This window comes from Oryx dammah, unplaced genomic scaffold (assembly GCF_014754425.2).
Source record: "Oryx dammah isolate SB20612 unplaced genomic scaffold, SCBI_Odam_1.1 HiC_scaffold_18, whole genome shotgun sequence".
In the NCBI taxonomy this organism is placed as follows: Eukaryota; Metazoa; Chordata; class Mammalia; order Artiodactyla; family Bovidae; genus Oryx; species Oryx dammah.
Genome location: NW_024070202.1, coordinates 67,831,018 through 67,855,957, shown reverse-complemented (window position 1 = coordinate 67,855,957; position 24,940 = coordinate 67,831,018). Strand labels below are relative to the sequence as shown.

Here is a 24,940-nt window from a genome sequence, read left to right as displayed (position 1 = left end):
TTTAACTATGGTGCATCTGTTGTTTTGAGTCAGATTGCATCCCCGCAAAAGATCTGTTGAAATCCTAAACCCGAGGTACCTCATTATGTGACCTTAATTACAAATAGGATCTTTGCAGATGTAATCAAGTTAAGATGAGGTTATACTGGCTTCTGGGGGGCCCTAAGCCCAATGACTGGCGTCCTTATGAGAAGGGCATGAGAAGACACCTAGAGGACAGCTTGCAATGGCGCAGGCAGAGACTGGAGTGATGCAACTGCAAGCCAAGGAGAGAGAAGGTTAGTCAGCAACCGCAGCAGTCAGGAGAGAGTGGGGGGGCACAGATTCTCCCTGAGAGCCCCCCAAAGAAACCAACCCTGTGACACCTTGACTTCTGATGTCTAATCTCCAGAACTGTTAGAGAATCAATTTCTGTTGATTTTAAGCCACCCAGATTGTGGAGATTTGTTATGACAGCCCTTGGAAACTAATACATGTGTCTTCATGTAATTATGGACCTATTTGTTTTGCCAATAGTACTGTGGTTAAAAAACAATTCTTACTCCATTCTCTTTTCATTCAACTGTAACAGATGTATGGATAAAAACATTAAGGGAAAAAAGCTAACTGAGAATAGAAGTAAAACTAGTCTCTGGAGAACTAGTATCTTGGAGTAAGGACCTGTTTGGTGGGACACCACCAAGTCTCCATTTGTCCAGAGAGAGAATGAAGAGGCCTGTTCTCCATCAAACAGGTCCCCAGTTAATATCTTCTGATGAAAGATAGTATTAGAGATGCATTTACCTGGGTTTCAAGCCTGCATTGCCATAAAAATCTACTTTGAGAGGAACAGGGGAGAGTTTTTCCTTAGCCATGCATTCTCTGCTCAGTGGTATCTGCTGGATTCTGAATTATACACTTTTTATTGTTTAAGCTGTCTACTCTGTAATTTGCAATGGAGGGAACATCAGCATTGCACATAGGCATGGGGGCTTTTCTAGTGGTAAAGAACCCTCTTGCCAATGTAGGAGATGCCAAAGACAAGGGTTTGTTACCTGGGTTGGGGAGGTCCCCTGGAGGAGGGCATGGCAATCCACCCAAGTATTCTTGCCTGGAAAATCCCATGGACAGGGGAGCCTGGCAGACTATGGTTCATAGGGTTGCAATGAATTGGACATGACACGTGATTTAGCATGCATGCACATAGAGACCTTTACATTCAACCTCCCAGAAGTTTTTAGCAGCTACTTGTATTTTCTGAACACTGAAGGCAAGGGCACCCATGACTGATCTGAGAAAGGAGAGTCCAGGGTGATAGGTTTTCGGTTTTGTTTTCCTGTGTGTGTGTATTTCTTCAGATAGTGAGCTTCATCACAAAGAGGTTTCTTTTAGGTGGTACCTAATTCCTTTCAGCCCTCCAGCCCACGGGCTGGTGCTCATTTTCATGACTGATCAGGTTTTTAGCTGCTGTTCTCCTAATACATGTTTTTGAAAAAGGAAGTAGCTTATGTGGCAGCACTGTTCTTTTGATCTGGTAACTTTTCTTAATTCTTTCTGAAGCATCCTTCTGCCTCCATCTCTGGCTCTCAGTGATTTAAAGGAAAAATCCTGGAGTTTATATGCTCCAAGAAACCTAATGCTCCGAGAAATCCAATAAAGCCCACCGCCAGAATTGTGTCGGGGGGCGAAGGGGCATGAGATGACCACCCAGAGCGAGAGCCTGGATAGGAGGGCATTTAAGGAAGCAGACTGATACCTGCTGAGTCTACCACTGAATAGGATTTGCTGGCTACAGATCACTGTGAAGGTGGGACGAGACTCTCATTCTCCATTCGCAAACTTTTTATTTGCAATTGGGAAAGTTTGTTCACTCCTCAGTATTAAGATACAAGGCTCTTCTTGCCTTTCACACCACCCCACCACTGCAGCTTTGTTTGAATTTTCACGCCTTGGGAACTTTGTGGGGTTTTTTTGGACCTAGATGGATCCTGGGTTTTCTTTCTCTCAATGGGCTCAGTCAAATCACTCTGTTGTCTTGACTCCCTTATATTTTTAATAAATCTGATAACTGAAGCAGTTCCCCTGGCCAGTCTACTGAGCTGATGTGCTGTGACTCTTCCTCAAGCTTGTGGTGTTTGGGGTCTTCATTCTTATCCGTCAGAACTCTGATTGGGTGTTTTCCAAAATTGGGTTCCTCTCTGGGTCTGATGAAAGTCCCATAGGTGAGCACGGTGGCTGCTGTGGCAAGGAGGAGAGGGGAGGAAGCAGAGTTCGCTGCTGCTGCTGCTGCTGCTGCTGCTAAGTCACTTCAGTTGTGTCCGACTCTGTGCGATCCCATAGACGGCAGCCCACCAGGCTCCCCCGTCCCTGGGATTCTCCAGGCAAGAACACCGGAGTGGGTTGCCATTTCCTTCTCCAATGCATGGAAGTGAAAAGTGAAAGTGAAGTTGGTCAGTCATGTCCGACCCTCAGCGACCCCACGGACTGCAGCCTACCAGGCTCCTCCATCCATGGGATTTTTCAGGCAGGAGAACTGGAGTGGGGTGCCATTGCCTTCTCTCGGAGAGTTCGCTAGAGATGCTCAAAACTCTGGGAGGGATCCAGGATGTTCTGATAGTTTTTGTCAAATAATAATAACTGTGAATACTTCCTGCAGTTCAGACCAGAAAAAGCAGTGGGACGATTGTTGCTGTCCGCACTCTGATGACTCCTGCCTCAGGGGAGATCTAACAGTTGAACTCTTTGCGTGGCTTATTCTACCCTTTTGTGCTTTATAATGTCCGTCAGAGTAGAGGGTGATAAGGGTGAAGAATGCAGATCAGGATAATTTGATCACTTTCACCAGCAAGCATTTTTCTCTGGTGTGATAAAGAGAAGCAGGAAGGCATCATGAATCTCAGACTTTGAAATGACTAGAAAAAAAAAAATCCAACCTAAATACAAAATAAGTTTTTACTTTCTAAATCTTCTAAAAAGTAGTTTGTAAGCACAGCAGCAGTAATCACACTCTGGCTGGTGGCAACAAGTGGGAAAGAATGGGATAGCACAGCATGGCCTTAGGGCGTGTTAATTCATCCCACAAAACTATCTTCTGGTCTGGCATCCTTTTTTTCACCTGGCAACAGCCTAGCTCAGAAGGGCTGCAGCCTGGCATGTCCTGGCAGCACCCCACAGGGCATTTCTGATGGCAGAAAACCAGAGCCAAAGTGGAGAGAGTGGTCCAGCCTGGCTTCTGGCAGTGAGCCTCTTGCTATGTGACCAACCATACATAAGATCAGCTCAAATGTTATTGTAAAAGTTGAATTATTAAGTCCATAGGATTCTAAATAGTTCAGTTATTTATCTATGCTTGACTTTATTCCAAAACGGGACTTAAGGAGACTTACACAAAGCACACTACGACAATATTAAAAACTAACAAACACAGACTCTATGAAAGAAAGGAAAGCAGTATGAGAAAATCCTAAATGAGACAAAGACACTGAGATAGTTTTGCTGCTGACGACATTTGTCTTCATTGCTACCATCTTTTAAGTAAAAAGCAGTGCCTGAGTCTGTCGGCACAGAGCTCTTCTTATAGAAGTCATCAAGTTTTAGGAGAAAAATGAAGCTTGTTTTTGGCTCTGCAGTGGGTTTTTTTTAGGTATATGTTCAACTTCTAACCACGGGTGCTATACACCATCACTGTACTGTTTTGGAACATGTGTTTATGAGCACTGAAAAAGCAGGCTAGAGGTAGCAAGATTCTTTGGGAATTAAAAAAAAAATAAGTTTTGTAAAACTAAGCAGGCCATTGTGGAGGTGGACTGAGGGGGTGGAAGGGAGGGCAGACTCGTATTAAAATCCTGATATAAAGTTCTAAGCAACGAATAAGAGGCTTAAATACATAAAGAGCGAGGCTAAATTTGGACCAATTTCCTGTGAAATCTCTTGTGTAATATTTTCAATTTGTGCTTGTTTAATGTGGTTTATTTTCCTAAGGTTCACGGTATAGGTTTTAAATTCAGCCTTGACTACACACATGTGTCGAGAGGTTATAAAACGAGAACCAGCTCAGACCAGTCTCCAACTGGATGCCCTTAGGTGGAAAACATTACCTCCTTTTCAATGCCTCAGGTTTCATCATAGGCACTGACTTCGTCTTTTTCCTATCCAGTTCCTGACTACTTCTGCATCACCTGGTTTCAGCAACACCTGTCCAGTGACATCAGTTCGTGCACCTAAGGATGCTACACGGCCTCCTCACTGCAGATCAGGACTCGAACAAGATTGTCTTGGGCAGGCCTGAACCCTATATGAAATCTCAAATTCTTGACACAAAGGGATAATTCCACCCTTCTGATTAAAATGGAGAAACCACCTCAGGCCCTTCTGAGGGCTCTAATTTGCAGTACTGAGTTCTAATGTTGGCTTCTGATGTCCTGGATCACACCTACTCTAGGATGGGATCATTTCCTATATATATATTGATAGTGTTTTGATAACTTGAATACAGTATGTAGGACCTATTTTGTAAGACCTTAATAAAATAGGTAGGACCTCTCTGTTATTTGTGGCACTTACTATAGCAGACCTTGTCTTTTTTAAAAAATGTGTTTATTATTTATTTGTCTGGGTTGGGTCTCAGTTGCAGCAGGTGGGACCTTTGTTGTGACATGTGGGATGCTTCACTGTGGCTTGTTGGGTTCCCTAGTTGCAGAGCTCAGGCTTAGTTGACCTGTGGCATGTGGGATCCTGGTTCCCTGACCAGGGGTCAAACCTGCATCCTTAGCATTGGAAGGTGGATTTTTAACTGGACCACCAGGAAAGTCCCCAGACCTTGTCTTGTAGTTACCTGCTATTTGTCTCTCACTCTAGGCTTTAAGTCCTTAAAACAAAGTTTGTGGTGTATCTCCTCCAACACTCCAAATGTTACCTAGTATGGAGGACTGTGCCATCGAAGATGTGCTTATACCTGTGGATGTAAAGGGAAATGAAATGAGACATATATACGCTGAGTGGCTTAATTTAACCAGTAAGAGATCAGCAGGGAGAGAGAATTAGTTGCCTGGATGTTTTTATTTTCTTCACTACTATTCAACAAAATATGCATCGGTCATTCATTCAGCAAACATTTGTCAAGGACCTTTTTCTTTTTTCCCCCGCAAGAAACACAAGCCTTCCAAGTCTAGGTTATAAAAACCAAAAAATATGGTTCACAGTTCTAGTTTCATTCCCAGCTCTACTTGTGATATAGGATGCAGTGACATTGAACTCTGGCATCTTCTCTTTGCCTCCACTGTATTTTCATACCTGTTCTTTTGTTTTCTCTTGGCATGAGAGTCTTTCTCAAGGCTGTGGATCTGGGCTACAAGTGGTCAAAGAGTTATTCTTCAAGCCACTGTTTTCCCTGGAAGGGGCAACCTAATTCTTAGCTTCTGATGGCTTTCTTCTTGGGGATGTAGTCTTTTGTCTTCTCACTTGACCACCTAGCTTTCTAAATAACTCAAGTGTGATATCAGGAAATTAGCAGCCTAGAAATGTGAGCCTCACTTTATGGTCACTTTCTTCCTGAAATTCTATTGTGAGAATTTTCAAACTTAAAAATCTTCAAGAGTTGTTTATTTACCACCCAGATTCTACAATAGCCATTTCACTATACTTGTTTTTGCTTATAGATTTATCTATCCATAAATCCATCTTATTTTTTAATCCTTTTCAAAGCCAGTTGGAGACATCAGTCATTTTACCCCTAACTGCTTTGGCATCTTTATCACTAAATAGAATTAATTATTTAGTTATGGTTCTTTATTGTTGTTGAAGTTTATAAAGAGTGAAATGCACAGATCTTAAGTACATTAACGGCTACCTCTCAGGTTGAATATTGTTTTCTAGTTTTTCCTCATTGTCAGTAACTAATCATGAAGATTAAAAAAAGATTCTGTAATATCCAACGGTAGTATATTTAGGTGGTGAGTATTCCTATAACACTTTTTTACCTGGCAATATTTGTTCTAGTCAGGAAGAAGCAGGAAGAGAATAGGAGTGTGTGAGGCTTGTATGTTAAAGGTCTCACTTTGTAGACAGACTAAGAGTTCCTCTACCTCCTCTGTGTTCACTTTCTTTATCTTCAGTCCCTTGATGCTGCAATAGTAGGAGAGGCTGTTTACATGGTGGTAAAAGACACAAGTTTTGGCATCACAGAGCCTAAATTCAAACTCTAGTTACACTGACCTGAAAGTGAAAGGGAAAGGGAAAGTGAAGTCGCTCAGTCGCGCCCGACTCTTTGGGACCCCGTGGACTGTAGCCCACCAGGCTCCTCTGTCCATGGGATTCTCCAGGCAAGAATACTGGAGTGGGTTGCCATTTCCTTCTCCAGGGGATCTTCCCGACCCAGGGATTGAACCCAGATCTCCCGCATTGCAGGCAGATGCTTTAACCTCTGAGCCACCAGGGAAGCTCACACTGACCTTGGGCAAGTTATATTTAATCATTGCTCAGTTGCTGACAAATGTCCACCTTGTCAAAGCTATGGTTTTTCCAGTAGTCATAAATGGATGTGAGAGTTGGACCATAAAGAAGGCTGAGTGCCAAAGAATTGATGCTTCAAACTGTGGTGCTGGAGAAGACTCTTGAGAGTCTCTTGGACAGCAAGGAGGTCAAACCAGTCAATTCTAAAGGAGGTCAGTCCTGAATATTCGTTAGAGGGACTGATGCTGAAGTTGAAACTCCAATACTTCGGCCACCAGATGTGAAGAGCCACTTACTGGAAAAGACCCTAATGCTGGGAAAGACTGAGGGCAGGAGGAGAAGGGAGTGACAGAGGATGAGATGGCTGGATGGCATCACTGATTCAGTGGACATGAGTTTGAGCAAATTCCAGGAGATAGTGCAGGACAGAGAAGCCTGGTGTGCTGCAGTCTATGGGGTCCCAAAGCATTGGACATGATTGAGCAACTGAACAACAACAAAACAACAGTGTGTCTGTTCCCTCTTCTGTTAAAATGAGGATAATGAAAGTGAAAGTGTTAGTCTTTCATATGTCTGACTGTTTGCAACTCCACGGACGGTAGCCCGCCAGGCTCCTCTGTCCATAGAGTTCTCCAGGCAAGAATACTGGAGTGGATTGCTATTCCCCTCTCCAGGGGATCTTCCCAATCCAGGAATTGAACCTGGGTCTCCTGTATTGCCGGTGGATTCTTTACCATCTGAGTCATCTGGGAAGCTCAAAATGAGGATAATATTACTATCCAGTTCAGTTCAGTTCTAAGGTCATGATAATTCAGCGACATAATGGATGAAAGTTATCTGGTACATAGTGCGTGTTCAATGATGTTCATTTGTATCATTATTACCACCGAAATACCAGCTTGGTGTATGGTTAGAGATAAGTGCATATGTGTATAATTTAGAAAGACTTTAATTTGGTAATCTTCAGTTTTCAGATTACCAAAGTGAAGCTTTTGTGATCAAGGAACTTTTGAGGAAATACTGAAAATGTATTTTCCCAGCGGTTTTAACAGAAATGAGCACAATTCAGTGTCAACTGAGATGTCTACTTTGACTTCGGACAGGATAACCATTGGCTTTTCCTCACAGGATCACTATCTAGTGTCCCCAGGGTCATGCATTACCTAGGAAGGCCCGAGTAAGAGCCCAAGGACATTATGTTTCCTCCACACAGCTCCCAGGCTTTCTCTGTAACCTGAAGTCACAAGGGGGTTTCTTTTGCGTATGGTAATGTTCCGTCACTAAGTCCTGTCTGACTCTTTTGTGACCCCATGGACTGCAGCCTGCCAGGCTCCTCTGTCCATGGGATTTCCCAGGCAAGAATTCTGGAGTGGGTTGCTAGTTCCTTCTCCTGAGGTTCTTTCTGACCAAGGGATTGAACCCACATCTACTGCATTGGCAGATGGGTTTTTTACCACTGAGCCATCAGGGAAGGCCAGTTTTGTGCTCAACCACAATACTGTCCTTCAAGCAGCCAGACCTAAACCCAAGAGTCCCCTGGCTTCTCTCCACTGCCTTCCATCTCCTATCAGCCACATATTAGACTGAATTTTCTCCCTGTTTCCCCTCCAAGCCTCATGTATTTCGGTGGCTTGCATGGTAACACTCAGAAAATGTCTGTCCATTTGCTTGTGTCCTGTGGCTATTTCTCAGAAACCAACATGGGGAAAGTGCAGCTCTTTCTAGGAACTAAACCACAGTTACTTGCTGCTTCCACCTGCCTTCAGAGGTGATAGGGGGACCAGTTTAGGAGAACTTACAAGCTGTGAAAGCTGTTCTAGAAGATGGACACTGTCCAAAGAAGACTGGCTACGGAGTGGCATCAAAAGACACACAACGGGACAACCTGAGCCTTCTTTTCTGTTGAGTCAGAAAAACACAGACGTTGGGGATCATGGGCTGTGGACAGTGAAGGAAAGTGGCAATTCTGACATGTGGCTAATCCTACATTAGCAATTTCCCAGCAATCTGTGTGTGGAACCTGTGTGCTCTGCGTGTGCCAGACACTTGCTAGTAGAGCAAGTGAAGATGCCCTGAGGGAGTATGCGGCGATTTCCAAACCAGCTGAGTTTAGAGAGTCATAAGTGGGATGGAGCTGTAGTATGGGCAGTGTGTGTTCTGAAAGCAGAGCTGAAGCCATTCGGATCCTTCAGCCCCTTTAAGTTAGTCTTATCAGATCAGGCCGTCACGGAGCAGATAGACAGGTAAGTCTCAGAGACCTCTGAACCCAATTAAAGTTATACCACAAAGAAATCAAACTCATGTGGTTTGCATTTCAGAAAGCTACATTTGGTGGGCTGTTCCTGTTTTAATTCGGTAACCTAATGCAGACCATGTGAACATTTGAAACGCTTTTAACAGTTAAACCAGCTCAAATAACACAAAACCAGAGCAGCAATAAAGAATGAATTAAAGCTGATTGCAACTGCGGCCAACATAATTTTTTTTCCCTTGCAAAGAACTTGGGGGGAATAGAATGCTGGACCCGCGGGGGAAGAGACTGGTATCTCCATTTTCAACTTTGAGTAAAGCAGCAGGCACTTTGACTTCTTTTATTTCTTAAGCAAATGTTTGAAACAGATCAACTTAGAAGCGATACTTAAATCTTGAAGAGATTTGGGATGAGGGAGCAAAGGGGCTTGACATCCTTTAGAACTGATAATTTGGTAGTCAGTAGCTCTGCATTCCCCCTGCTAAGACAGTCAGTGGACACAGCACGGTTGTAAGCCTACAGAGGTCAAGAGTTCAATCCTGCGTGGGTCCCTTAGCCTCATACTGGAGGAGGTAGGGAAGTGAAACCTGTTTGAGTGCTTGCTGTAGCCTCTACCTCCCAAGTGTCTACAGAGGGTAGCCCGGGAAAGAAGCAGATATAACAGTAGTGATCAGTTGATGTGTTCCATGTACCAGACACTATTCTGGGTGCATTCAAGGCCACATACCTAACCTGGCTACTGAATTCATCTGTGCCTCAGTTTTCTTATCTGTAAAATGGGGACAGAATTATGATTCTCATTTTACAGATGAGGAGATGAGGCATCGAAAAGTTTAATTACTTTCCTAAGGTTGCATAGATAATAAATGGCAGGACCAAGATTCAAATGCTGGTAGTCTGGTATGAGTAGCTGCAGCACCACCACAATATACTCCTGCAGCAAGTTAAGGAACTCGAAGACAAATTCAGTTGTGGATCATGGGACCAAACGTAATAAGCCTCAACCTTGGTTATTGGTCTCTTGCCCAAAGAGGCAGAGAAGGCGATGGCACCCCACTCCAGTACTCTTGCCTGGAAAATCCCACGGATGGAGGAGCCTGGGGGGGCTGCAGTCCATGGGGTCGCGAAGAGTTGGACACGACTGAGTGACTTCACTTTCACTTTTCACTTTCATGCATTGGAGAAGGAAATGGCAGCCCACTCCAGTGTTCTTGTCTGGAGAATCCCAGGGACGGGGGAGCCTGGTGGGCTGCCATCTATGGGGTCGCACAGAGTCGGACACGACTGAAGCAACTTAGCAGCAGCCGCCGCAGCAGCCCAAAGAGGATTGACTGCACGATAGCTACACCCAGACATCACAGTGTACCATGCATGCTCCACAATAATCGCTGCATTTGTGTTGGTTGAATTGGATTTTATACACATATAGAAGATGCCTCCTACGTGTGGTTGCCATGTTCCATCCATGGATAGAAAAATTTCTGTGAATAAAGTCTGAAAGAGATGGTGAACGTGCTTTGGATTTATTTCCATGTAATTCTAGGCACTTGAAGGGAGGGCCATGGGGTGTGAGGAGGGCAGCTTGGGCCCAGCCCTGTGACAAGTGCCATAGGTGATAACTGACTGCCTACCCCATTTCCCAGAGCATGCTGACTTTGTCAGAGATCCAAGGGAGCAACGGAGAAAGGACCTGTAATTTCAGATCCATTAGCAACAGAAAGCCTGCCAAGTGGGAAAGAGTAAAACTACAGGAAGAAACTTTATTTGCAAACTCCTGAGGGGTTATCACCAGCAGCAGGGAGCCGAATAATCACTGGTGGGCAAAGGGGCTCCGCTGAACCCCCCTGATTTTGGGTTCCTTCCGGAGCAGTGGGAAGCTGGCTGTCAATCTCTTCTGCAGGCAGTGCCAAGATCATCTGCCTGACCTTCACAAACACTCCCTCCCCAGAGGATGAGAAATCGTCCTCCTTTCTTCTTTTAAAATGAAAACTGGTGTCTATGTTGCTAGCTAGATCCCCTGAACAAAATAGAATTATTAAGTATAAATAAAAAGGTAAAAGCCTATCACAGGTTTCTTTTTCTTAACCTCATAGATAAAGTCAAAGGGTTAATTAAAGTACTTTAACTAAGTATTTGTTAAGCAACTGCTTTCCCAGCCCCTGTTCTGTTACTCTGGAGGAAAGGGCATGGCAATCTGTTCTAGCATTCTTGCCTGGAGAATCCCATGGACAGAGGAGCCTGGTAGGCTACAGTCCATAGGGCCGCAAAGAGTCAGACACGACTAAAGCAACTCAGCACGGATGCACATTCTGTCATTAACAGAGGAGAGGATTCAGACGCTTGATGAAAATATTATCTCTTTGACTTAAAGGTAAAGGAAATCCAGTTTACCTCCCCCAACAACTCTGGTTTCAAGGATTACAGTCCACTTAACTCTCTTTAAGGCCTGGATAAACACTGGCTGCCTAGTCTTCTAAACATTCCTCAGTTTATTGGTTTAGTTACAATTAGCTTTCTAGAAAAGTCTCAGGTCCTCCCGATTTCTCCAGGCCGACCCTGCTCTTTTCCTGTGGCACACCCGTGTGACTTTTAGTAGGCCATGCACCCAGCTGGAGCTCACGTGCCTGGAGCTCCGTAGATGACTAAATAATCAGTGAAGGGTGATCAGAGCAGGCAGAAGAGAATCTTGATTCACATTAAGGATAAAAATCTATTTTCTTTCTAATAAGGATTTTTCGTTTAAAACTCTGTCTCAGCACCTGTTTTCAGAGAGCCCAATCTGTGACAGGCTCCTTCATCTGTATATGGCCCAGATAACCAAATCCCTTGATTTCCAGACAGTTTTAAGTGAGTTCTTCCTTCTCATTCAGTCTTCTCTGCCAGAATTTAAAATTTTCTCTTTAGCAGCCTCTATAAGCCACTCTAGCTATATGAGGACATTTTCTGAAACTGTGTGTTTCAGGAACACGAGTTATCAAAAGGTCTCCTTACCCCCTACTTGAGTCCTTAAAAATGCTTAAGTTATTTCTAACTCTAGTCATTCAGTAAATATTTCTTGAGCATTCCTGTCCCTCAGCTCTGCCACAATTCAGTGTCTGTATTCTCCTCTATGAAAATAATATATTTTACATGTATATTTTTCATATATATTCTATATATACAGTTGAACATTGAACAATGCAGGTGGTGGGAATGCCAATCTTCCCTCTCTCTACACAGTCAAAAATCCAGATATAATTTTTGGCGTGACAAAAACTTAACAACTAATAGCCTGCTGTTCACCAGAAGCCTGTTGACAGCATAAACCTAATTAACACATGTTCTGTATGATATGCATATATCTACCTATATTTTATGCATTCATGACAGTAACTTTCTTTTAATTTTTTGCTTATTTTTAGGCTTTGCAGTTTGTCTGCAAGTTTTTTCAACTTTTGGCAAATCTATAAAACATTTTCTGATAAATGCAGTCCAAACCTGTATTGTTCCAGGGTCAATTAGATAAATCGCTAATAAAATAAATACTATATATTTTAACATATATATTTTATATTTGTATCATATTATGTGCCAGGTACTGTGCTAGGCTCTGTGAACATAATGGAGAGAAAAATAAACAGACATGTTCATGGAACACATAGTCTAGTGAGGATGATGGACATGAATCGAAAATTTACACAAATACCTCTAAATTGTCACCTTCTAAATTACAAATGCATGTTGCTATGAAAACATCTAGTAGAAGAGCTCAGCTTTAATAGGAAAGTCAAGGAAGATTTTTCTGGGAAATTTTGAAAGTTGAAGGTATCATCATACCACAGTAAACTCACTCAAACTTTAATTATAGTGTTGGAGATATATATATATATATATATGTATTTGAAATAGTTTTAATAGTTCAGTATCCCTTTCTACTTCTACCTCAAATCCCATGGTATACTACTTTCTTTGGTGGGTTCTATGTATATCTCCCATTTTATACAGCAAGCACCCAGCTGTGCATAAAGAATAAGTCACTTTTAACTTTAGCCAAAGGTTGGACCTAAAGAGGCCCCCTCTTTCTACTTCTCAACCCTTCCCACCAACATGGTCTTAATTTCAAAGCTGGTGATGAAGATTGAACGTGCAAAAGGATCTGGCTTATGGCTCTTTCTTTTGGCAGCAACAACCTTGGGAATAATTTAGAGATCACATTTCAGACCCATTTTGCACACCATCAAAGCAAAGGGGATAGAAACTGATGCTTTTGAAATTGGAGGGGCCAGGCCAGTTTTCATGTGACTGCAGTTGAAGTTCTCTGGCGTCACAAGTTCAGCAGACGGATATCATACGCCTACCTCTGGTATGGTGTTCTGAGTTCCTTGGGAAATTTGATCCTTGGCCTCACTTTCATCATGCCTACCACAGCGCTTTAGGCCAAGACCTCCTCAATCTTAGCATCATGCAACCCCCTCCATCCAGTGGACCTAAATGTCGGGATTTCAAATGATGCCTCCCAAAGGGACCACCTTTCTGACTGAGAGATTCTTCTCTGAGACAGTATGGTGCAGTTTTTATGAGACTTTGGGGTATGTGGCAGCTCCATAGCAATGATGACTAATATTCCCCCAAATCATACATGATGAGTGAAACCACCCCAAAACTGCTTTTACTAAATATTTGGGCAGCCAGGCCAATGGGGGACTGAGATAAAGGTGATCACATCAAGGTTGCTGGTGCTGCTGCTAAGTCGCCTCAGTTGTGTCCGACTCTGTGCGACCCTATAGACGGCAGCCCAACAGGCTCCCCTGGCCCTGGGATTCTCTAGGCCAGAGCACTGGAGTGGGTTGCCATTTCCTTCTCCAATGCATGAAAGTGAAAAATGAAAGTGAAGTCACTCAGTCGTGTCCGACTCTTAGTGACCCCACAGACTGCAGCCTACCAGGCTCCTCCATCCATGGGATTTTCCAGGCAAGAGTACTGGAGTGGGGTGCCATTGCCTTCTCCGCACATCAAGGTTAGAGATGCTTTAAATAAAACAAACTGAAATTTTACTCTTCCCAAAGGGCAAAAAGGAGCCAGCTACCCTGAGTATCTCAGAGCTGAATTCTTGCATTGTATATATTAGAAGGAAAGTATGCTCTACCCTGGCACTTATTTCACTAGATGCACTCCTGGACCCAGAAGAAGTGAGTCACAGATGCTTAGAAGCATCTCAGTTGCTCACTTCAAACAGCTTACGTTGAACTATCGAAAGAATGCACCAGAAATTAACTCGTCCTGTTTTACTGTCCATATAGAACAAGTTCTTTTTGACATATGTGAAGCCTTTTGAATGGATTAAGAGCACGAACTTACAGCTAGATAGGCCTGGGTTCAAGTCCTGGCCCAACAGCTCTGTGACCTTTGAAGTTTTTACCTTCTCCCTGCCTCGGTTACATCATCATTAGGGTGTGGATATCAGCAATCAACTCACATAGCTTCCATAAGGAATAAATGAGATAAAACATACATAGAGAATTTAGAATTGTGTTCATTATAAGACCATAACTGTGCTCTGTGCTCAGTCACTTCAGTCATGTCCAACTCTGTGTCCTTATGGACTATAGCCTGCCAAGCTCCTTTATCCATGGGATTTTCCTAGCAAGAATACTGGAGTGGGTGCCATTCCCTCCTCCAGGGGATCTTCCCGATCAAGAGATGGAACCTGTGTCTCCTGCACTGCAGGTGGTTTCTTTACTCTGAGCCACCAGGGAAGCCCCTATAAGGACACAGAAGTATTCGCTATTATTATTAGCATGGGACAGTGATATTCAGTAGCTTAATGATCCCAGTTTTTTGATGACTTGTGAGCCTTGGGGCTAGGATAGTGCCATATGATACTGGTCCCAACACACCGACTGTTTAAATTTGCACTGGGACCATGTCCATGGTATAGTATGAAACCCAAAATGCGTGATGTTCTAGCCTGAACATAAGAATGTAGTTAATGCATAGTTAAACCTTCCTGAGGCAAGCTCAGAAATTACTGGATCCATTATCTCCTTGGCAGGATCAGCAGTGCAGCTCTTTTCCTTCCTCAGCTACTAAATGCATGTTAACAGGACAGCCTGGACCCCGAGGGTTAGGTGAGTATGGGTTGCATGAAGCCTTCCACTGGATCCTCTGTTATTGCTTTCTGATGAAGTATGGACATTCGGCACCAGGAGCAGATGTGCTCCCAGGAGCCAGGCGGAGGAGCATCCCTCTTTGCAAGTGGTAAGCTCATCTCTTGGGCCTGCTTGTTCTTCCACAAGGGTTTTCAGATGTCCACTGGGGATGCTGTATGGTATGTCCTTTCTGGTGCACTCTCAGCCAATAAAATGGGATAACAATACCCTGAGGAATGTTTAGATTGACATGATTCCAGATCAGGCAAGTGAAGCAGTGGACCTGGAGAGTCTGGCCTAGATGCAAGTCTTGTTTCATGCAAATAATTCTGGGAAGGATCCAACTTAGGTTTGGATGTTTCTTTTAATTTGGCATTGGACCAGGTTAAGGGGAGTGAATAGCTGTCTTCATTCCCATCCTGGGACCACATCAGCCCCTGCCTCAACGTTAGAACCTCCTCATTCTCCTGACTTTGGGACCCTGATGAGCCGCAGCTTAACTGAGTCTTTCTGGTTCTGCTTTGGCAAGGATTCTCAGCCTGTGTGGGAGGAAGGATGCTCTCCAAGACATGGGAGAGCAAAGTGGAGAGGAAAGAAAAAGAATGCCTCTTTGGGCTGCCTTCCATCAGGGAGAAAAGAAGCAGTACTTGTTCACTACAGTTGAGTTCTAAGAAGGTGGGAAAATGGAGCCAGAATAATACTTCTTTGGCAAATGGATGTTGATTTCCCTCCGAAGGAAAAGGCAGGGAAGGGAGCTACAGCTAAGATTTATTTATCTATATGAACTTGGCACGTTAGTGAGTTATCTCCTGTAAGAAGATGTGTGAAAAGGGTGTGTAACCATGCTGATGGCTAGAAGGATCTTTGGTGTGTGGTGAAATGTTTTTAAAGCTACCCTCGAGCATCATCAGACACTTGGTCTGGTGAATTAGTTCTCTGATCATTAGACTTAATTGAAGAATTATAACAACTTCTCATGACGCATTTGGCTATTCCTTGTGTCCAGGTTAATTAGCCCTGGCAAGTCCATTAAGCCCATGTAATATCGCTCACCCCTCACCCAGAACTTGTGATTGAGCATCTTGAGGGCCACACACCTTCTTTACCTTACTCTATCCATCATTGCTTTATCTGAATTCTCCTCCCTCTGTCGAATTGGCCTTGCTCGATTTGCATTGTGTGGTGTCCTGATGGTGTGAAAAAGCTCAGCGTAGGTACAACTGTGGAATTTTCCCTAATGAATTTAAAGGGGGTCTTGATTTAAAGTAGGGCATGATTACCTTTATACTCTATGGTATGTTTTAGTAGAAAGAAGTTTCTTTTTTTTTTTTTCGATAAGTAAGGCATAGCTTACTTTTATTTTTAGTATCTGAAGCCACTTAGAGAAGGCAAAATAAGACTCAGAGCTTTTCTGACAGTATGTTCTGATACACAACTTCAACTCTCCTCCTGTTTTGTTGACTGACAGATTTTGAAGAGAATTTTCTGTTAGATAAAGATGCTTGTTTTTGCCATTAAATTGTAAGAGATAGGAACATTCCCTTTTCTTCATATTGTATTGGCAATTTGATCTGTAGGAGGTGACTGAAGCTTCAGCTTTGAACTAATTTCTGTAGCTGGAGTCTCTGTCTTTAATTTTCATTTTAATTTGATTTGAAGTATATGCAAGAAAGATGAAAGAGAGAGAAAGAGAAGGATTGTAACAAATATGATGTATTATCTCAAATTTTATTTTATTTGAAATTTTCTTTCTCAAGTAATACTAATTATAGAAGATGTGAAAATAAGCCCACATATTCTTGGGTTTTATTCTTTCCCACTACTTAAAACTGCATCCATTAGAATGCCTGGAAATATTAAAATAATTTTACAAGATGATATTTGCAAGCATTTTGGTCTGTTATTAACATGAGACTATACCTGGTGCATGTGGGGAATGCATTAGAAGTTCTCTCACAGATAATTCATCCAGTCGAAGTCAGCATCCCATTTCATAGCGGAGCCTCTGTCAATGATGAATCCCTAAGTGTATAATGACAGTTGTCCCCAGGTCTGCACTATTGACAATTAGTAAAATTCTAAAGTCAATTTCTATTTTATGAATAAGGGACTTTAGTTTTTAAGGTTGCAGGGCAGGCCCAGTTTTTCTTGCTTGTTTCACCTGAAACTTCATTCTTTGATCATCATATTGTCCTTATAAGTCATCTAACAGGTCAGGTGCCTGGATGTGAGAATTGTTCCATGATGAACTTTAAGATACTTATCGTCCATCCTTTTTTGATACGCCTGTCTTGATAGAAGTGCCATCTATGATTTAATTACTGCTTCTTGTGAAGTTCACAGGGGATAAATGGACTTATTAAAAGAAACCATGCCATTTTGAGAGGTTGGGGACTGAGGCATTTGTGGTAGGAGTTAGTGTGTAGGAAGGGGGCTTGAGGGGTGGTATAAGTAGGTAGCACATTATAAGTAGTGACTCCTTCTTCCTCCCAGTCCTCTCTCCCTCTCCCCACTTCCATACCCCCGCCTTTATATCCCTGGATGCCTAGACCTGTCTTGTATCCTCCATTTCTTAATACTCACTTCCCCCTGAGTTCCCTAGTGTGCCTTGGTGGTTTGGAGAGAAAATGCTATTTGAACCCAGGAGTTGCTGAACAGGAAGTAGAGGAGCAGTGCAGACATTCTGTCCATTTCCTCTGCGTGCCCAGCCAAGCACCAGGGAAAGACTTAACATTCATCAGAGTAGCTGCATGAAGATCAGACAGCAGGCCTAATGAGCAATTTCATATACGCCAAGATTTTCACATGGTTTTCCCAAGAATCCCTTGTTGTGGCAAAACTCACTATAACAGGCAAATGTCTGTGGTTGTTTAATTATATGAGAAGCAAGGATGGTAGGGAGGGAGTGGAGAAGAGAAGGAACTGGCTAGTACGTGGTTTATGTGAGAGAAACATTTTGTAATCCAGATGGTCCTTCGAAGCTTTTTGTTTGCTTTAAGATTAGGTGTGAGGCAAAGGCAAATGTTTCATATTAGTCCTGTTCTACTACAGATGATGGGTAAACTGTGAAAGACTTGAACCATGGGCACTGCCCCCTGTTGTATGAAAGCCAAAGATGTGAGGGACAGGAATGGGAGTTGGCGAAAAATACTATCCATACCTATCCTAGGGTCTTTAAATATGTGTTCTCCTCTAGAGGAGTTGTGGGACTCAGGAACCACACAGACCGATAAATAGCTCTGCCCAAGTTAACACATTTCAGCTAATACTTACGACAGCCTCTCTGCTCCCCACGCCCCACCCCACCCCACCAGAACTTCTGTAAAGGGTCATTTCAACTAACATGAGTTTCTTGTGCTTTCTTTTTCCTCCATCCATTCTAGTATGTTCAACCGAAAGTGAGAGAATCAATGGACCTATGAAAGGAGCATGTAAAATTCCTGAGAACAGAGTATCTCCCTTCAAAGAATCACCATATTGATCTTTATCTAGAGGATCTCTAGACCTTTTTATATAACTATTTTTGGGGAAGGGAGCTGAGGCCTGGTTCTAAATAGTAGACTTCAGTGGACAGTGTCTACTCTAGTGTATGGGGGGTGGGTGTAGGAATAAAAAAAAGGGCTTCCCTGGTGGCTCAGAGGTTAAAGCATCTGCCTGCGTTTGCCTGCAGTGCAGGGGAGCTGGGTTCAATCCCTGGGTCAGAAACATCCCCTGGAGAAGGAAATGGCAACCCACTCCAGTATTCTTGCCTGGAGAATCCCATGGACAGAGGACCCTAGTGGGCTACAGTCCACGGGGTCGCAGAGAGTCGGACATGACTGAGGACTTCACTTTTTCACTTTCAGGATAAGATAGGAATTATTCTAGAGATATAGAAGATAATAACAAGAAAAAACACAAAGGTTGGAGCTATGTGAAATAAATATAGAAGGAGTAGGGAAATGAAAAAGGCATTAGGCAAACTGGATAAGCAAGGTTGCAGTTTTGGAAGGTGAGAAAGCAGTGGGGGCACCGCATTAAAGAGTCTTTAATAATAAAGCATCGATATTCACTGAAGTCCATCTCTTTTGAATTGGCTAGAGACTCCTGACACTAAGGGTTAATGTTCATTTTCCCTGGAGGTGTTCCACTGGAGCATTGCTGTATAATGACTTGATGTTGCCCACGTAGACTTCAACATATATGATATTTTGGGAATTTTGTGAATTGGCCTATGTTTTATTGCATAGTGTAAAATGTGTAACGCTTGGTTAACCTGTGTAGAGATAGGTTACTGCTGACTAGTTACAGTGTACTAGGATTGCCTGTGATATTTAAGCTTCTTACTACTGTGTGTGTTGGTAAGAACATATAATTTTTGTACATTATATTTACTGAGACATTATCATTTTTATTTTACAAATACTTTGGGATTCAAATGTATTTTTTACTTCTGTGAGAATTGATTTAAAAAGAGCTTTAATGAAATTCCACTGATTTTAGATTTTGCTTGAGACTGACTTCAACAAATTGTCCTGTATGTTCCAAATTAAAAAAAAAAAAGATGCAGGTGCTAGAACTAGACCCCAGGATTTGAAATCTGAGTACACAATTTGCCAAATGTGCCACTGGGAAAAACATACCTTGGCCCCTCTGGGTCTCAGTTTCTTCATCTGTGAAATGGAAATAATAATGGACACAATTTTAAAGGGCATTTGTAATGTATGGATGCATCAACCCACAAGTCCTGGGCCCATGGCAAGTGCTCATTCTAGGTTCACTATTATGGACAGCATCTTAAGAGCTTTAAATGACAGAAAAGGAAAGAGAGCTCTACACTTGGAACTTCTGTTGCACTGGGAATATTTCAGTGCATAACATGGTGGAAAATTTAAGCAAGACAGATCAAAACCACTCGGAAATCCTAGATTTTTTACAGTAATGCTTCAAAGGCCTCTACAGCATCCAGAATTTTAAGACAGAATCTATTTTTTTCAGATCAAAGAATTGAATTAACGATCTCTAAGTCAAATCTTAGTGATTGTTAGATTCTGTCTTAAAATTCTGGATGCTGTAGAGGCCTTTGAAGCATTACTGTAAAAATCAAGGACAAAAAATGTGTCTGGGCAGTAAGTTTTTGCTAGAGCCTTTTTAAGCACAATAAAAATCGGGACATAAGGATACCCAGGTGGCACTTAGTGGTAAAGAACCTGTCTGCTAGTGCAGCAGACATAAGAGACACGAGTTCAATCCCTGGGTCTGAAAGATCCCCTGGAGTTGGGCATGGCAACTCACTCCAGTATTCTTGCTGGGAAAATCCCATGGATAGAAGAACTTGGTAGGCTACAGTCTATAGCATTGCAAAGAATTGGACACAACTGAGGCAACCTAGCATACACACACACATTAAAAGGGTCATATGGTTACCAAAAGGTAAAAGCCAAAAAGTAAATGTAAAATATTCATGTATAGTCAATTTGTGAATAGGTTATTCTATGGCATAACTTCATCTAGTAAGTACAGATCTTTTCTCTTTATACAACTGGATTTGTGTCAGAAGTCACAAATTTGGACTATTTTAAAATAAGACTGTGTTTCCAAATGTCCTTCAGTGGTAAATGGTTAACCAAATACTAGTACATCCATACCATGGAATATTACTCAGCAGTAAAAAGTAACAAACTATTGATACATGCAGTACCTGGGTGGATCTCAGGGGAATTATAGTTAATGATAAAAGCTAATCTCAAAAGATTACATACTGTATGATTCCATTAATATAACGGTCTCGATATGACAAAACTATAGAGATGGAGAACTGATTAGTGGTGGCTGAGAGCTAAGGCTGGTGGAGGGGCTGGAAGTGGCTATAAAGAGGTATCATGAGTAATCATTTTGGTGATGAAATAGTCTCTGTCTTGATTGTAGTGGTGACCACACAAATTTACATGTATGTTAAATTTTAGAGAATTAAACACACACACACACAATGAGTGCATGTAAGTGGTGAAATAATCTCTGTAGATTGGACCAGTGTCAACTTCCTAATTTTTCTGTTGCACTATAATCATGCAAGATGTTACCACTGGAGGAAACTGAGTAAAGAGTACACCGGACCTCCCTGTGCAATTTTTTCCAACATTTTGTGAATCTATAATTATTCTCCCCCTCCCCAAAATTGAAAAAATCAAAGATATATTTATTTCTCATTTGGTTTTAAGTCAGTTGATTTAAAGAATCCTTCCATGACAAAATAAGTTTCTCCCTTTTCAGGCACCCACAATAATCACTGAAAGATTGACCAACCAACTGCTTTTTGAATGTGAGCATATTGGGATCAACATATTACCCTGAAATTCATAAATTCACTGTATTCCATGGCTGCCAGATGAAGATTTTGTGACAGAAACCTTTATGTGTCATTAGCTGGACTCTAATAAATATGCAAAATAATTTGTCCACAGCCTTTGAGAACGTAGCCAGTTTGAGCCTAAGTGTTTTGTTTAGATCATGACCTATCTGTTGAGGTCTTTTGATCATATTTAAAGAGGAATTGGAAGTCACTTATCTGAATCCTTGTTCCATGTCGTACCAGCTCTCTTATCACTATGCCTATAACCTTTCTATCTCAACCAGATGGCCAAACAGGGAGGAGAGACATTTGGCTGCAATAGACTGTTCAGAACTGGGGCACCCTGACCAGGTGGAAGTTGTCTCAAAGAAGGTCTTTGTTGGCTGTGGCCGCCACTGAGCAATGACTACAATCTGAGTGTGTGTGACATCCTGCTGTGGGAGTTTGTGTTTAGCTTGTAGATCTTCCAAGGAGTGTGATGTTCTTGAGGAATAATAACTGATTTGTCTGGGCCCTTTTCTGCCCATATTTTGAATTTGGATTTTTCTTTTTCCATTCCCATTTAAACCCAGTAAGCTTACTGAACATGTTGCTTTATGTCCCTAGGTTTTGGTTAGCTGGTTAGTCAGTTGAGCTTGCTGGTTAAGTTGCAGCCAGCTGTGTTTTTAGTTTAGAAACCAAGAGTGTGGAAGGTTTTGCTGTAGTTTTGGGGGTCTTGAGGTAATTTGTGAATATGATGGCTGATGTAAGAAGGAACATTTCCTCAGGAGATCTGTGGCCAGAGCCAGAATGTTTCACAAATTTAAGAGTAGTGCTTATGTACAGGTGCGTGTAGCATACAATATTTAGAGAGATGATATACTTAAAGACTTCCCTGGTAGCTCAGATGGTAAAGCACCTGCCTCCAATGCGGGAGACCCAGGTTCAATCCCTGGGTTGGGAAGATCTCCTGGAGAAGGAAATGGCACCCCACTCCAGTATTCTTACCTGGAAAATCCCATGGATGGAAGAGCCTGGTAGGCTACAGTCCATGGTGTCGCAAAGAGTTGGACACGACCGAGCAACTTCACTTTCTTTTCACTTATGCATAAAAGAGTGGTAGTCCTCTGCATTTGTGTGACATTTAAGATGTTTTCAAACCAGTTCATGTGCGTCTTTTTGTTATCTCACTCCAGATGGAGCAGGAATATCAGATAACCTTCAACTACACTTTTTAAACAAGTAAAGATAAAAAGAAGACTAGAAGGGCTATTACTTATTCAAAGCCCCTACTGTAGCATCAAGGACTAGTTATAAAATATGTATTTTGGTGCTCTTTTTGCTGGAACCCACTGCCTCTGCACATACTCTTGATGCCGAAGAACTATGAAACATTCCATTTCTCTTTTACATTGACTTTAGATATTGGAAAGAATTTATGGTGAGATCTGGGTTTATTTTCTACATCAGAGGCTTACGTAGATGAGAGATTGGCCTTGAGAAATGTCAGTGAAGGAATCATTTTTATGGTCATTGATCTTTTGAATATATGGTTAAAAGAGTTTATAAACCCCTTTTCCCCCCTATAGAACTAGATAATGTAAGATCAGATTGCCTACTTAAGTAGTGCCTGATGTTGACTTACCATTCAGAAGAATCAAAACTTTCTTCTCTTGAATATTCATTCTCTTTTAATGGTTTGATTAACTTACTCCTTGGTTCTTTCATGGGTCAGATAATCTGTCTAATGAAAGAAGTATTGCTCTGTTTAGGGCAAGAATCCAACAGTCAGTTTCTCACTGAAAGTGAAAAGTGAAAGTGTTAGTCACTCAGTTGTGTCTGACTCTTTGTGACCCCAAGGACTTAGCCCACCAGATTCTTCTGCCCATGAAATTCTCCAGGCAAGAAGACTGGAGTGGGCTGCTATTACCTTCTCCAGGAGATCTTCCTGACCCAGGGATCGAACCCAGGTCTCCCGTGTTGTGGACAGATTCATTACCATCTGAGCCCCCAGGGAAGCCCCAGTTTCTCACTAAATGATAAAATAATAAATATTAAGTCATAAAATCATAAAATAGTTATGGGCAAAGCCCTCTCTATAATTCTTCTCAATATGCATCATGTTGGTTGTCTTCTGTTTTTGCCTAGTTTTTTCATCTATTACTATACCATAGATTAAAATAGTCTCATCATTGGGATCAAAATTGTTTCAGTTGAAGTAGAAATGTTTTAATAACAAACATTACTCTTAAATAAATCATTTTAAACTAATTTATCCCTTTGCTTTATTTAAAAAATGATGTAAATTGATTTATTGCTTGCATTATACCCCACAGCCCTGGAAGAATTAATATTTTCTAATCATTATGGACAGCAGCTTGAAGGACAAATAGAACCCAGGAGCTGATGTTTATATAAAGACTTAGGACACAGAACAATTTATGCCTTTTCTTATTTGAAAAAAAAAGTTGAGTCACACAGGAAGGTCTTAGAGGACATCAGGAAACAGAATAGCCTAATGATTTTGATAATTAAGATTCTTCTGATGCTGGGATGGCTTATATAGAGAGTATCAGGTCCATAGACAACTAGGTGCCTCGCACAACGAAAACATCCTTGCTTAGTCCTAAGAACGAGAAGAAAGTATTTGTGTTTGGTGTTAAGTGGTGGTAAGTGAAAATTTCTAATTTGTAGACCCAGGAAAATTCTGCTTAAAGTGAGACTTGCTTTGTGCTTTAGTATTTCCCTGAATTCCTCTAAATATTATGAGAAAGCCCGTCTCTTTCTCCTCTCTCTGGTGTCATTATCAAGCATGTACCTGCATCCGTTTGGTCAGAGACCTAACACATTAAGGCACATGTGGGAAAGAGTATCAGAAGGGTCATCTTCTCTTCTATTTTTAGCCTTCAGGGTTGGAATCCCCTTATTCCAAAAATATCTTTTTGGGGAAACCCAAACAATGTGCTAAATTTAATACCCCAAAAGGAAATGAACTGTAATTGACCTTTGCTACTTCCTGCTCCTTATTTCCTGCTATTCTGGTGACTTTCTCAAAAATGGCACTCGTCCATCCCTGATCTGGTTATCAGAGTCAAAGCTGACTTCCTGCCCATGAGATGCAGAAGTGAGGGGGATAGGGTTTTGGTAAAATGGCGGTTTGGTAAATTGAGATTAGAGACACCAGACACGAAAGAATGCATTCGTTATGATTCTACTTCATGAAATTCTAGAACAGGCAGAATGCCCTTCAGAGGCAGAGAGCATGTCAGTGGTGGCCTGGGAGGAGACTGCCAGCAAAGGGACATGAGACAACCTTTTGGGTGACAAAAATACCTTACCTCTTGACTTGTGTTGGTGGTGATACAGATGTAGACACTTGTCAACACAACGATTTTCCACATGAAATGGATAAATTTTATCATACGTAATTTTTATCTCAGTAAATTAAAAAAAATTGTGATTAGACTACAACTTGAAAATCATTACTGCCATCCCCCTGCTTGTCCTTTTAATTTTGTTTTAAGGACACAGGAAATGACAGTATTTTGGGACAATATTTTGATAGCAAACACCACTTTTTATGTTTTATAAGATTAAATGTCCATGTAATACCACCAAAAGAAAATTTATCTCATGGAGCAGGATCACTCTAACTAATTAGAGATGTTAAACTTCTGTTCCTCAAAGTATCCTGTGCCTATGAAATATAGAAATATACCTATTTCTACCTATGGGTATAAATATTCGTTTGACTTAAAAATATTTGCATATTAATTCCATTGTTGCTTTGCTAAGAGTGTGTGGATAATCACCCAATGATTT

At 41.8% G+C, this 24,940-nt stretch overlaps 1 protein-coding gene and 1 non-coding gene across 3 annotated transcripts in view; both read left to right on the top strand.

The window, feature by feature from the left end:
• CREB5 (cAMP responsive element binding protein 5) overlaps nucleotides 1-24,940 on the top strand; it is a 442,462-nt gene that overhangs the window by 192,748 nt on the left and 224,774 nt on the right. The window lies entirely within an intron of this gene.
• On the top strand, nucleotides 22,011-22,082 carry TRNAW-CCA. Its single transcript has one exon. It is a non-coding gene; the product is annotated as a tRNA-Trp (tRNA).